Source organism: Rhinopithecus bieti, unplaced genomic scaffold (assembly GCF_001698545.2).
Source record: "Rhinopithecus bieti isolate Rb0 unplaced genomic scaffold, ASM169854v2 scaffold_6945, whole genome shotgun sequence".
NCBI lineage: Eukaryota > Metazoa > Chordata > Mammalia > Primates > Cercopithecidae > Rhinopithecus > Rhinopithecus bieti.
In genome coordinates, this window is record NW_016805531.1 from 3,850,749 (window position 1) to 3,863,412 (window position 12,664).

The window sequence follows — 12,664 nt, forward strand, 5'->3', positions numbered from 1 at the left end:
AAGTAAATCACAACAAATACCTGGATCCTTGGTGAGTTAGGACCCTTTGTTCTGAGATCTCTTTTAGAAAATTTATCAGAAATACAAGCATAGCAATGCTTGTTAGTTACAACCTGGCTACCTCCTGGAACACGGGAAAACTCCCTGCGCCCACAGCCAATGAAGGGTCAAAACAAGATTTAACTAGAGGAGGTGAAAGGAACAAGGGAGGCAACCAAAGCAAACATCATCATTTCCCTATTACATGAAGGACATTCCTGGAAACTCACAAGATTATGGAAGCTAAGTCCCAGATCTGTAGTCAGCAAGCTGAAGACCCGGGAGAGCCTATGGTACAGTTTCAGTCTCAACAGGACAAGCCATGTTTCAGTTGAGTCTCAAGGCAGGAGAACATCCGATGTCCCAGCTCCAAGATACCCAGGCAGGGAGGGCTGACTGTCCCTCATTCATGGGAATGTGAGCCTTTTTGTTCTATTCAGGCTTTCAGCTGATTGCGTAAGGCCAGCCCACATTGGGGAAGACAATCTGCTTTGCCCAATCTACCCATTCAAATGTTACTCTCATCCAGAAACACCCTCACAGGCACACCCAGAACACCGTTTCACCAAGTTTCTCGGTACCCCATAGCCTAGTCAAACCGGAACATAAAATTAACCATCATACCCTCTGACTTAAACTCTAAGAAGGTAGGTCTAAATCTGGAAATATCTCAAAAAGGAAATTGTTACTGTCACCTGATTAGCACAACTTCGGGCGCCAAGAAAATGCCAAACAGCCCATAAACGAGATTCTTAGCGTGATCTCATCTTAATCTGAAATACATGCAAGTAATGTGTCCAGTAATATTTACAGCACATATCAATGGCACTGCATTAGATACTCCATGAAACCAGGAAGGCAACTGACTGTTTCCCCTTGCTGTAAATATTCTGAGTCCTGCTGTATTAATTCTGTTTTTCATTGTCTGTGTTTTTTTTATGGTTTGACATTTGGGGGCCTTGCTAATCCCAGAGAGACTGCCCCTCCCACAACTAACTCATTCTGAGAGATGGTAAAAGACTTGCCTGACTTGCCTATGACCACACCTTTGATATGTAAACCAACCAATCCAGAGCCATATTCTGAACCAGCTCCTCTATCTGGCTTTTACACTCCAGGAGGCAATTTTCCTCTGCCCTGATTATTCCAGGGCCAGGCATCAGACAAATATGACCACAGGCAGCTGATGCACCCTGGAGCACTCTAAAATTATTCAAACTAGCCAATCTCAAACCTGGTCAGCCCTTTCCCCGCCTCCCAATACTGTCTTTCGCCTGTTCTTTCCCCTCACTTTTTCTGCCCCCTGACCTACGGCAGGTGCTTTCCCCTATGGCCCCATGTGGGGTGTTATGCCTCCTGTTTCTAGGGAACTGTGAGTAAGAGCTTCTTCCTTCATAGCAGTCACCTCCTGATCTGTTGGCCTCACCATACTTGATTAAAACAAATCCCAGGTACATTATAATACATCTAGATTAAAATGCATGTGCTAACTATTCAATCAGATAGAAGCTTTTACATGTTTAACAAATTTTTGCTCAGCTCCTTCTCCTCACATATCCACTAAACTGTCAGGTGGCATTTAAAATGCAATTTAAGCCAGGCACAGGGGCTCATGCAGGTAAAAATTCTAATAAAAATTCTCCTAATCCCAGCACTTTGGGATGGCAAGGCAGGTCGATCACTTGAGGTCAGGAGTTCAAGACCAGCCTGGCCAACATGGTGAAACCCTGTCTCTAAAAAATACAAAAACTAGCCAGGCAAGATGGCGGGTGCCTGTAACCCCAGCTACTCAGGAGGCTGAGTCAGGAGACACACCTGAACCCGGGAGGCAGAGCTTGCAGTGAGCCAAGATCCCGCCACTGCACTCCAGCCTGGCCAACACAGCAAGACTCCATCTTAAAAAGGAAAAAAAAAAAAGATGCCGTCTCTAAAATGCAATTTAATTACATATTACCGAAGAATATTACAATTATGTGGGTGATTGAGCTAAATTTTTGCAACTAAATAACATAGTTACAGTTTGAGTTTTTAATGCAGTAACCGCTCTAGAAGCAGCAGCACGTGGCCTTCCTTTCCTTTGTCATATACTATCCTCCATTCTATTGAAACTTAAGATACCTTCTCTACCAAGAAAAATCATCACATCTGTTTTGTCCATTTAACCTTGATAAAGGAGGGCATCCACCAGAAGTGCTCAGAAAGGAAGGTAAGAAACAAGTTTTCTGCAGCATATAAGTCTGTGCAAATTCAGGTTTATACCTACACTGAATTTGTCTCAATCGCACAGTGGCTAAATTTGCAGAAGTGAAAATCAGGAAACATAATCTAAGCTAAATTTTTCTTAGGAGAATTTTTACCTGCACAAATGATACAGGATTAAATTACTTACGTTTAGCTATGCTAAATATGTAAGTACATCTTTACGAAACAGACTTACATGAAATCTGCATGGTCACAATTCTGCTGCTATTTAAGAATGTTTCTAGGCCGGGTACGGTGGCTCACGCCTGTAATCCCAACACTTTGGGAGGCTGAGGCAAGTGGATCATGAGGTCAGGAGATTGAGACCATCCTGGCTAACACGGTGAAACTCTGTCTCTACTCAAAATACAAAAAATTAGCCGGGCGTGGTGGCACGCACTTGTAGTCCCAGCTACTTGGGAGGCTGAGGCAGAAGAATTGCCTGAACCTGGGAGGCAGAAGTTGCAGTGAGCCAAGATCCCACCACAGCACTCCAGCCTGGGCGACAGAGAGAGACTCTGTCTCAAAAAAAAAAAAAAAAAAAAAAAAAAGAATCGTTCNACTTACGTTTAGCTATGCTAAATATGTAAGTACATCTTTACGAAACAGACTTACATGAAATCTGCATGGTCACAATTCTGCTGCTATTTAAGAATGTTTCTAGGCCGGGTACGGTGGCTCACGCCTGTAATCCCAACACTTTGGGAGGCTGAGGCAAGTGGATCATGAGGTCAGGAGATTGAGACCATCCTGGCTAACACGGTGAAACTCTGTCTCTACTCAAAATACAAAAAATTAGCCGGGCGTGGTGGCACGCACTTGTAGTCCCAGCTACTTGGGAGGCTGAGGCAGAAGAATTGCCTGAACCTGGGAGGCAGAAGTTGCAGTGAGCCAAGATCCCACCACAGCACTCCAGCCTGGGCGACAGAGAGAGACTCTGTCTCAAAAAAAAAAAAAAAAAAAAAAAAAAAATTTTCCACAAGTATTCACTGAGTGCCTACTATATATAAGGATGCATGCTGAGAGACAGCAATTTCTCCAGGCCTGGCCCCCTCCCACTCTTTTAGCTAGAGCTTTGAGGCTTTACATGGGAAAACAAAGTTCTGGAAAGTGATCGCACAAAGGAACGGCTTTGAGTAGGAGAAACTTCTGGTGTTGGAACAAATTAACCCTGCTGTTGGAGGAGAAACAAAACCAGTTTGACACGGGCTGATTTTCACAAACAGTTAGGAGACTATTGGAGTGGTCCAGGTATGAGCATTAGAAATGCAAATAAAGATTCAGATAAGATAGAGGCTGAGAAGAGAGAAAAATTTCAGGAGATGTGGGAAAGGTTTCTGGAAGAAAAAAAAAAAAAGCCAAAGTTGACATCTAGGCAGCTGAAGAAAAAGGAATTATATGAGCAGAAAAAGGGAAGTTAGAGCAGGGACCTGTTTGGGCTACTTTTGGACAGTTGGGTTCAAGATTTTGAAAGTAGAATCACTTGCAATGAGAATCTCCTAACTGTGGATGTAAAGGAGGGCAGTCTAGCGCACTGGGAAGAGGGAGAAAGAAAATTGGATAGGCATGTGTTACTAAAGTTTAGGTCTGAGAGCTTAATCCCAGACAATGGCAATTTGATCTAGGGGGTCACAAAGCAGCAACCTGCAAGCCAAGTGCAGGCCGGAGCCGTGTTTTGCTTGGCTCACAGTGCTTTTCTTGAATTTTGAATTCAGCATCAACATTAAAAAATTCGGAGATGTCACCAAAAATATTCCAGATTCTTGGCCTCTAACACTAAGCCCACATTCTCACATGGAAACTCTTGGCTGGAGCTGAGCAGTCATTGGTCTTCTCCACCCTGCACAAGGTTTCAGTTCACTCCAGCCCCACTCAGCCTATGTTGTTCATTTGTTACCTGCTCAGCCCTGGTGTGCATTTCAGCCTGTGGTTACCACTAATGGCAGTGAGAGCCCTTGGAAGGTCTTAATAAAGCTGGGTTTAGAAAGACTTAGAAAGAGTCCCCAGGAGAAGTTGAGAGGATGAATTGGAGCAATTCAGTTGAGTTCAGCATTTTTGAGTGTTTACTAGATGCCAGGCATTGTGCTAGGCACTGCAGAGTCAATGATGGGTAAGAAGAGTCTGTCTGTTATAACAGGAAAGACCAGGAATATGAAGATCCATTAAGTGGCTGTTTCAGAAATTCAGGCACCAGTGAGGGCGGAGTCTGGGCAATGGGAACAGAGATGAAGGGTGTGAATGTGAGACACACACTGACATTTTTGCGACAATCAGCTATAGGGGATAAAGAAGAAGGAAGAATGTGAACTATGACAGTATATCCACTTGTTCAGGTGAATATAATGAAGACAGGATGTAAGTAGCCATACTAGAATTACTCAAAGTGGAGTAAAGTTCCAAGGCACTGTGAGAGAGAAGAAAAGCACACCCCTTGAAAACTGAATGAGTGCTGTTCCGAGAAAGGATAGCAGCTGTGCTCTTCCTCTTGGCACACCTCCTCCTGAGTAATGGCAGTGCTATTCTTGCCTGTGTGTTCAGGAATTGTATTAGTATATTGTTAACAAATAAAGAAAATGGAGCAATCTTCACTTAGCCCTGCAGGGCCTTGTTGAAACTCTCCCTCTGGAGCTGTTATAAATCCAAACATTTGTTTAAATATTAAGCTGTGAAGCAAGTACACCAGTAGTGGGCCAGGACTGAGTCATCAGGGAAACAGGAACACTCTATATAGCTCTCCGATGATTCAAGAACTGGAGCCACGCTGGGGTTCTTTAGTTCCCTCACTCTTCAGGGGCAAAACTGTAGGAATTTTCTTTACAGAGTTACTGATTAAGAGTTGCTAATGAGGACTTTACAATGAAACAGTGGCTCCCTTTGCTCCTGAGAAATGTCCTACAAATTTCCCTGGCCTGTGCTTATTTTACAATCAGAGAATGCATTGTAACAAGAGAACTGACAATTTCGCCAAACCAATACAATTGCTAAGCAGAAAACAAGAATTATATTTACACAAGCAAAACGCTTGCATTCAGATTCCAGGAAAGAAAACATGTGTCAGTCAATTGGATTATTTCAACTGAAAGTTAAGAGTTTTGACTGAATTATATAGAAAAAAAAAAGAACACCTTGTTTTTCTGCTTGCTGTAGCCAGTGGGAGCCTGACTTCTCACGTTCTAGTACATAAATAAGCACAACTTAGCTCCCCTTCAACCCCACCACTCATAGTTGGCCTCTGGTCAGGTAATTTTCAGGTTTCCTTTCCTAGTCTGTATATGCCTGTGAGTGCCCATCTGCAGACTGTAGGACACGACTCACTGGAAAAAGAAGTCTGATGTGGAATCAATGTACTCCCAGTCATACAACAGGGATCAACTTGTTTTCCTGAGTTTTTAAAGACCACATTTAAATCATTCATCAGCCTCAGGAGCATTGGGATTTCCACTCAGAATCTGACATGCAAAAAGTTCACTGTAAACCGGACTGGCCATTTCATTCAGGCATATCATTCCTTGGAACCCAGTGTGTGAGGTCTTACCATAATGAGAAAACACTCTTTAATTACAAGGTATACATCTGCTATTTGAACACAGTTGGAGAGACTCTAAACTCAATCCTTTAATAGTTGGGATAGAATGAGGTGTAGACAGCTCACGTGTCTCCTGTGTCCAGCTAGATGACACTGACCCATTCCCGGTGAAGCTTTGTCTGAGGGTATATCAAAACTCAAAAGACCCAGGACCACAGCCCAGGGAGTGCTAGGTACAGCTCATCCTGACCCATTTTGGACCATGTTTTCTTCATCAGTGGAATAAAGGAGCAGGCTGGGTGGCATCAAACTTTGCTATCCTCTAAAAATTTGCTATCCTCTAAATGAAAAAAGGAAAATAGAAGTTCACAAGCAGGCTTTCAAATGGGGACACTTTGTTCTAATAACTCCTTAGATTGACCCGAGATGTGAATTTTTGTGGCAAAGAATAACAAGGCCTTAATAAGCAGGCCTGGAACATAATTAGAAGGGAAACCATTCCTCCCAATCTCTCCCCCCAAGACCCCAAATCATTTGTGGAAGTCTTGATATGTGACAGGTATTGTGCTATGCACTTATCATAATCACTCACAAAAACCAGAGAGCTGGGAATTACCATTCCCATTTTATAAGTGAGGAAATGAAGATTGGGAGACCATGAGATAGTCATTTAGCCATTTTGAGTCCATTTCCCTGAGTATAAAATAAGTGGAGGTGTCTAGTTGCCATTAAAGACCTTTCTTATTTGATGATTCAAAACAAGCTTGGATTTTATCACCTAGACCTTGAAAGGTTCATGACTTTCCTCCAAACTCAGATGCCCCTCATCCATCTCAAGCATCATTTATGTGCTCACAGAAACACGAAACCACATTTACTAGACCAGCACTGTCTTGAAGAGCTCTCACAATCTATACTCCAAACACGGTGGTTGTTAAAACACATCATTTTCCTATAAAGACATCATGGGCTACCTTAGAACAAATAGCCAAAGATATAAAAAAGTTATCATAGAGTGAAATCACCACAATCCCCACTTCCAGAAGCAGCCCTCCCTCCCAGAAGTCAGAAATTGGTCCCAGAATAAAGACAAGCCATTTTCTCTCCATTCGCGTAGCTAGGGTCAGAGCTGCTGGTTCCCCACTAGGCAGAATGAAAATTCCCTGAGGACTGGGCTAGAGCCAAAACATGGAGATTCATTATGATCAGAAGGGAGTCACCCCATGGTATTCAAGGATGATCATCAACATCATCATCCATCACCCACCATGCATTTATAAAGTACTTACTATGTACATGGCACAACAGCTAACCTGCGTCACTTACTGAAGAGGCCAAGTTTCTCTTTTCCTAACAATCAAAATCATGAAGGTGAATATGACTTTAACAACCTCAGGCAGAGCCTAGGGGCCACACAGGGTGTCTGTAGAAGGAAAGTACATGGGAGACTCTTCTGTGTAGGTGGGGTAAGGGACCCTAAGAGCAAGTGATGGACATGTCGGGATCATGACTTAAGAGATGTGCCTAGTTGTAGCCATTTTTTTAAACCAATTGTCCATTTGGTAGAACCAGTTGTATTAATTTGCTAGGGCTGCCATTACAAAACACTATAGACTAGATGAAGTCTAGAACAGAAATTCATTTTCTCAAAGTTCTGGAGATTGAAAGTCCAAGACCTCGGTGCTGATGAGACTGGTTTCTCCTGGGACCTCTCTCCCTGGTCTGCAGAGGGCCACCTTCTCACTGTGCCTTTGCGTGGCCTTTTCTCTATGCACATGTGCTCCTGACGAGTCTTCTTCTTATAAGGATACTATTCTTATTTAATTAGGACCCCACTCTAATGATCTAAATTTAATTATTCTTTAATTTTTTTTTTTTTTTTGAGACAGAGTCTTGCTCTGTTGCCCAGGCTAGAATGCAGTGGTGTGATGATCTTGGCTCAATGCAACCTCCTCCTCTCAGGTTCAAGCGATTCTCATGCCTCAACCGCCTGAGTAGTTGGAATTACAGATGCACACTACCCCCTCATCAGCTAAATTTTTGAATTTTTAGTAGAGGCAGGGTTCCCCTATGTTGACTAGGCTGGCCTCAAACTCCCAGCCTCAAGTGATCTGCTCACCTCGGCCTCCCAAAGTGCTGGGATTACCGACATGAGCCACCATGCCTGGCTAATTATTCTTTTATTGAGACAAGGTCTTGCTATGTTGCCCAGGCTAGCCTCAAACTTCTGAGCTCAAGCAGTTCTCCCACCTTAGCCTCCCAAGTAGCTGGGGCTACAGGTGCTCACCACCACTTCTGACTAAGGCACTATCTCCTAATATAGTCACATTCTACGATACTGGGGGTTAGGGTTTCAATATATGAATTTGGTGAGTCCATAACACCAGTATTTGCCCTTCCCAAAGTTATAGACATAGATAGTCCCCGTGTGTTCTAAATTTCCAGGGGTTTTTTTGTGGCTCTTTGTTTTTTCCACAAAGTTCTTTACCTCCTGTCCCAATTTAGCACTTTCTCAATGTAAATCACAGGGATGATTGGCTAGATCTACTTTTCTTTATTATTATTACCATCCACATCTGGGGATTACAAAGATTTTTAAGGTTGGGATTAAGAAGCTACTGGTTGCCGGGCGCGGTGGCTCAAGCCTGTAATCCCAGCACTTTGGGGAGGCTGAGACGGGGCGATCACAGGTCAGGATGATCGAGACCATCCTGGCTAACATGGTGACAAACTCCGTTCTCTACTTAAAAAATTACAAAAAAACTAGCCGGGGCGAGTGCGGGCGCCTGTAGTCCCAGCTACTCCGGAGGCTGGAGCAGGAGATGGCGTGAGACCCGGGGAGGCGGAGCTTGCAGTGAGCTGAAGATCCGGCCACTTGCACTCCAGGCCTGGGCGACAGAGCGAGACTCTGTCTCAAAAAAAAAAAAAAAAAAAAAAAAAAGAAGCTACTGGTTGCCCGGCGCAGTGGCTCACGCCTGTAATCCCAGCACTTTGGGAGGCTGAGGTGGGTGGATCACGAGGTCAAGAGTTCGAGACCAGCCTGGCCAACATGGTGAAACCCCGTCTCTACTAAAAATACAAAAATTAGCCAAGCGTGGTGGTCCCAGCTACTCAGGAGGCTGAGGTAGGGGAATCACTTGAACCCAGGAGGTGGAGGTTGCAGTGAGCTGAGCTCATGCCACTGCACTCCAGCCTGGGGGAAAAAGTAAAACCCCATCCCAAAAAAAAAAAAAAAACAAAGAAGCAACTGGTTGGCTTCAAGCCAGGTCTGGGCAGCTTTTCATAAACTACCCAAACTGCTCCTATTTACCAAGTCTTCAGAGTCAAAGAGGAGTTATATAGTAGATAGTGGAGCAAGGAAAGGTGAAACGAGAAGAAAAAAGTACATCTATGCCCAGAAATGCCTTGTCATGGATCTGTCTCCATTCTTTATAAGACATTTCCTGTGTTACAACACATCGGATTAACAAAGCTAGACACAGGCAACATGGGGCAGAAACGGTTCTGCAAAGGAATCCAGTTTCGTTTCAACATTCAATTTCATTTTCACTGGCAGAACACCAGCCACGCAGACACGCACACACAGACCCTGGGCCCTGACTGACATTTCAAGCACCCCCATTCCAGATGTGTTTATGTATTTGTCCAACCAGAAAAAAAAAAAAAAAAAGCCCCAAATTTAAACAAAGTCATTTCCCAAACCACGAGCTATCTCCTTAATGAATTTGGTTTTTTGGACTTAGTCACAAGCAACCTTTTCCAACCCAACTATTCATTCAATAAATATTGAGTACCTCCCCAGGCTTGGGGATATAAGGCCATAAGCTTGGGAAGGAATACAGATAAGTTCTGATAAATGGTACCTACTTCAGCCCTCTATACCAAGTGCAGTGCTGGGTGCCTTAAATTCTTGGAAAGGTGTTAGTATCTCTACGGTACAGTGAAGAAGCCGAGGCTCAAAGAAATTCAAAAGCCAAGGTTAGGCTGGGCGTGGTGGTTGCTTTGGGAAGCAGCGAAGGGCAGATCGCTTGAGGTCAGCAATTCAAGACCAGCCTCCCCAACATGGTGAAACCCTGTCTCTACCAAAAAATACAAAAATTAGCCAGGTGTGGTGGTGGGCAGCTAGTGTAATCCCAGCTACTAGGGATACTGAGGCAGGCGAATCACTGGAACCCGCGAGGAGGCTGCAGTGAGCGGAGATTGCCTCACTGCACTCCAGCTTAGGGGTCAGAGCAAAACTATCTCTCAAAAAAAAAAAAAAAAGCAAACGTTACAATGGACCTTGCAAATATCAATGGAAGTGTCAAGCCCAGAAGCCAAGTCATCTGGTCAGAGCCCTTTCTACTATCAGAGGATCTTAACCTGGACCCAAGAACGTAGATGGGAAATTTTTTTACATCTTTATTTTTACTGATATTTAATATGTACATCTTTTATTTCTCTAGTATCTAACTGAAATTTAACATTTACTTCAATTATGTATGTAGCCAACAAACTACAGCAGTATTGGCAGTACTAAGACTTTGTCACCAGTAGAAATCACAGATATTGGCCAGGCACAGTGGCTCATGCCAGTAATCCCAGCACTTTGGGAGGCCAAGGCGGGCATATCACGAGATCAAGAGATTGAGAGACCATCCTGGCCAATATGGTGAAACCCCGTCTCTACTAAAAATACAAAAATTAGCTGGGCGTGGTGGCACGCGCCTGTAGTCCCATCTATTCGGGAGGCTGAGGCAGCAGAATCGCTTGAACCCGGGAGGCGGAGGTTGTGGGGGGCCAAGACTGCGCCACTGCACTCCAGCCTGGTTACAGAGCAAGACTCCGTCTCAAATAAATAAATAAATAAATAAATAAATAAATAAATAAGATATTTTCTTATATTACAAGTGTTACTTATACCTTGAAATATTGTTTATGTTCTTTACTACTTCAAAATTATGGTAACTATTTAATCCACTGCTAGATCTTGTTATTTAATAACCTTGCTATTAAATAATGCATTAGTTTTTTAAAGACATATATATTACTATAGCATAAATTCCTTTAACGTTTTTTTGTTTGTTTGTTTGTTTGTTTTGATACGGAGTCTGGCTCTGTCGCCCGGGCTGGAGTGCAGTGGCCGGATCTCAGCTCACTGCAAGCTCCGCCTCCTGGGTTTACGCCATTCTCCTGCCTCAGCCTCCCGAGTAGCTGGGACTACAGGCGCCCGCCACCTCGCCCGGCTAGTTTTTTGTATTTTTTAGTAGAGACGGGGTTTCACCGTGTTAGCCAGGATGGTCTCGATCTCCTGACCTCGTGATCCGCCCGTCTCGGCCTCCCAAAGTGCTGGGATTACAGGCTTGAGCCACCGCGCCCGACCGCATCCTTTAACGTTTTGACAAGTGTTTTGCAATTGGTTTCCTTTATAATACTCCTCCTTTTGTTTTATATCTTTAAAAAAGCATTATTCTGGTCTGGTGCAGTGGCTCACTCGTGTAATCCCAGCACTTTGGGAGGCCAAAGTGTGCGGATCACTTGAGACCAGGAGTTCGAGACCAGCTGGACAACATGGTGAAACCCGCCTCTACTAAAAATATCAAAATTAGCCAGGTTTGCTGGCCTGCGCCTGTAGTCCCAGCTACTCGGGAGGCTGAGGCAGGAGAATCTCTTGAACCAGGGAGATGGAGGTTGCAGTGAGCCGAGATCGTGCAACTGCACTCCAGCCTGGGCGACAGCGCAAGACTCTGTCTCAAAAATAAAAGTATTATTCTGAGAAAGAGTCTTTAAACTTCCCAGAAATGCCAAAGGGGTACACAGCACAAAAATGGACCAGAGCCCTGCATTATACCAATGGGCAGCCCAGGCAAAGCCAGGGGCTCTGCACAGTGTCTTAGAGCAAAAAGCCAGGTTAGAATTACGATAAATAAAAGAGACAGATGAAGAGGAAAGGAAATGAGCCCAGATTCCACCAGAAGACCCTTTCTCCCTTTCCACCAATTCCTGTTCAGCAGGTGCCCTAAATCCTCTCCCCTTCAGGTTTCAGCTGCAGCCGACCCCTCGAGCGCCCCTCTGTCCCACGCGCAGTGTCGGTGGATGACTGTGTCAGTCCCTGGTCCCCGGACGCCGAGCACCCACTCCCGCTCAGGGACGGTGCCGAGTGACAATCAACAGGTGGAAGGCGCCAGAAACGTCCACACACCAAGACCACGGACACTTCGGTTTTTAAGAACCCCTCTCGGCTTGGGCTCTCCGCGGCCCTGAGGCTCTGACACTCCACTCCGAGAAGGAAGCGAGTCCCAAGACCCGGGTTCCAGACAAGGGCAGCAAGAGCTGCGGGTGTCCGGAGTTGAGGAAGCAAAGTTTGGGGCGCGGCGCACCGGGTCTGCTGAGTCCCAGCTGCGGAAATCGAGTTAAGCCAACAAACAGCCTCAGTGGTGGGCGCTGTCCCTGCCCAGTCTCCCTCCGCTGGCCCAGGGCCAGAGATCGGCCACGGATGCCTCTTACCCTGGCGTGAGCGGAGCCTTCGGTCACTGCTTGGCGCAGCAAAAATCGCCGCTCCCTTCTGGGTCTCAAGGCCTGTACTGGGGCCCCGCCCGCTCGCCCGCCCTCCAGGCGGAGGCTGGAGGCGGGGAAAGCGAGGCTCCCCCCAGGAAAGGTCCCGAAAGGTCCTGCCGTGCCCCGCCCGGGGCGGCAGCCCAGGCACCATGGTCAGTGCACACACAAGGGCTTTGAGCGCTCACCAGGCACAGAACCAGGAACAAGCGTCCATCCGGCCTGGGGCGCTGCTGGCTGGGCAGACTCGCCCCTTGCGCGCCCTGAAGGGCGGCCCTGCAGGCTCGGGCGCACAGGCGGAGGACACCGAGGCCACCTGACGCT

At 45.5% G+C, this 12,664-nt stretch overlaps 1 protein-coding gene across 1 annotated transcript in view; it reads right to left on the reverse strand.

Moving 5' to 3' along the window:
• The window catches only part of SQOR (sulfide quinone oxidoreductase), a 61,114-nt gene extending 48,450 nt beyond the window's left edge, over positions 1-12,664 (reverse strand). The window contains exon 1 of the mRNA XM_017872814.1: positions 12,293-12,664. The gene's annotated coding sequence lies outside the window, so the exon portion shown is untranslated. The remainder of the gene's footprint in view (positions 1-12,292) is intronic.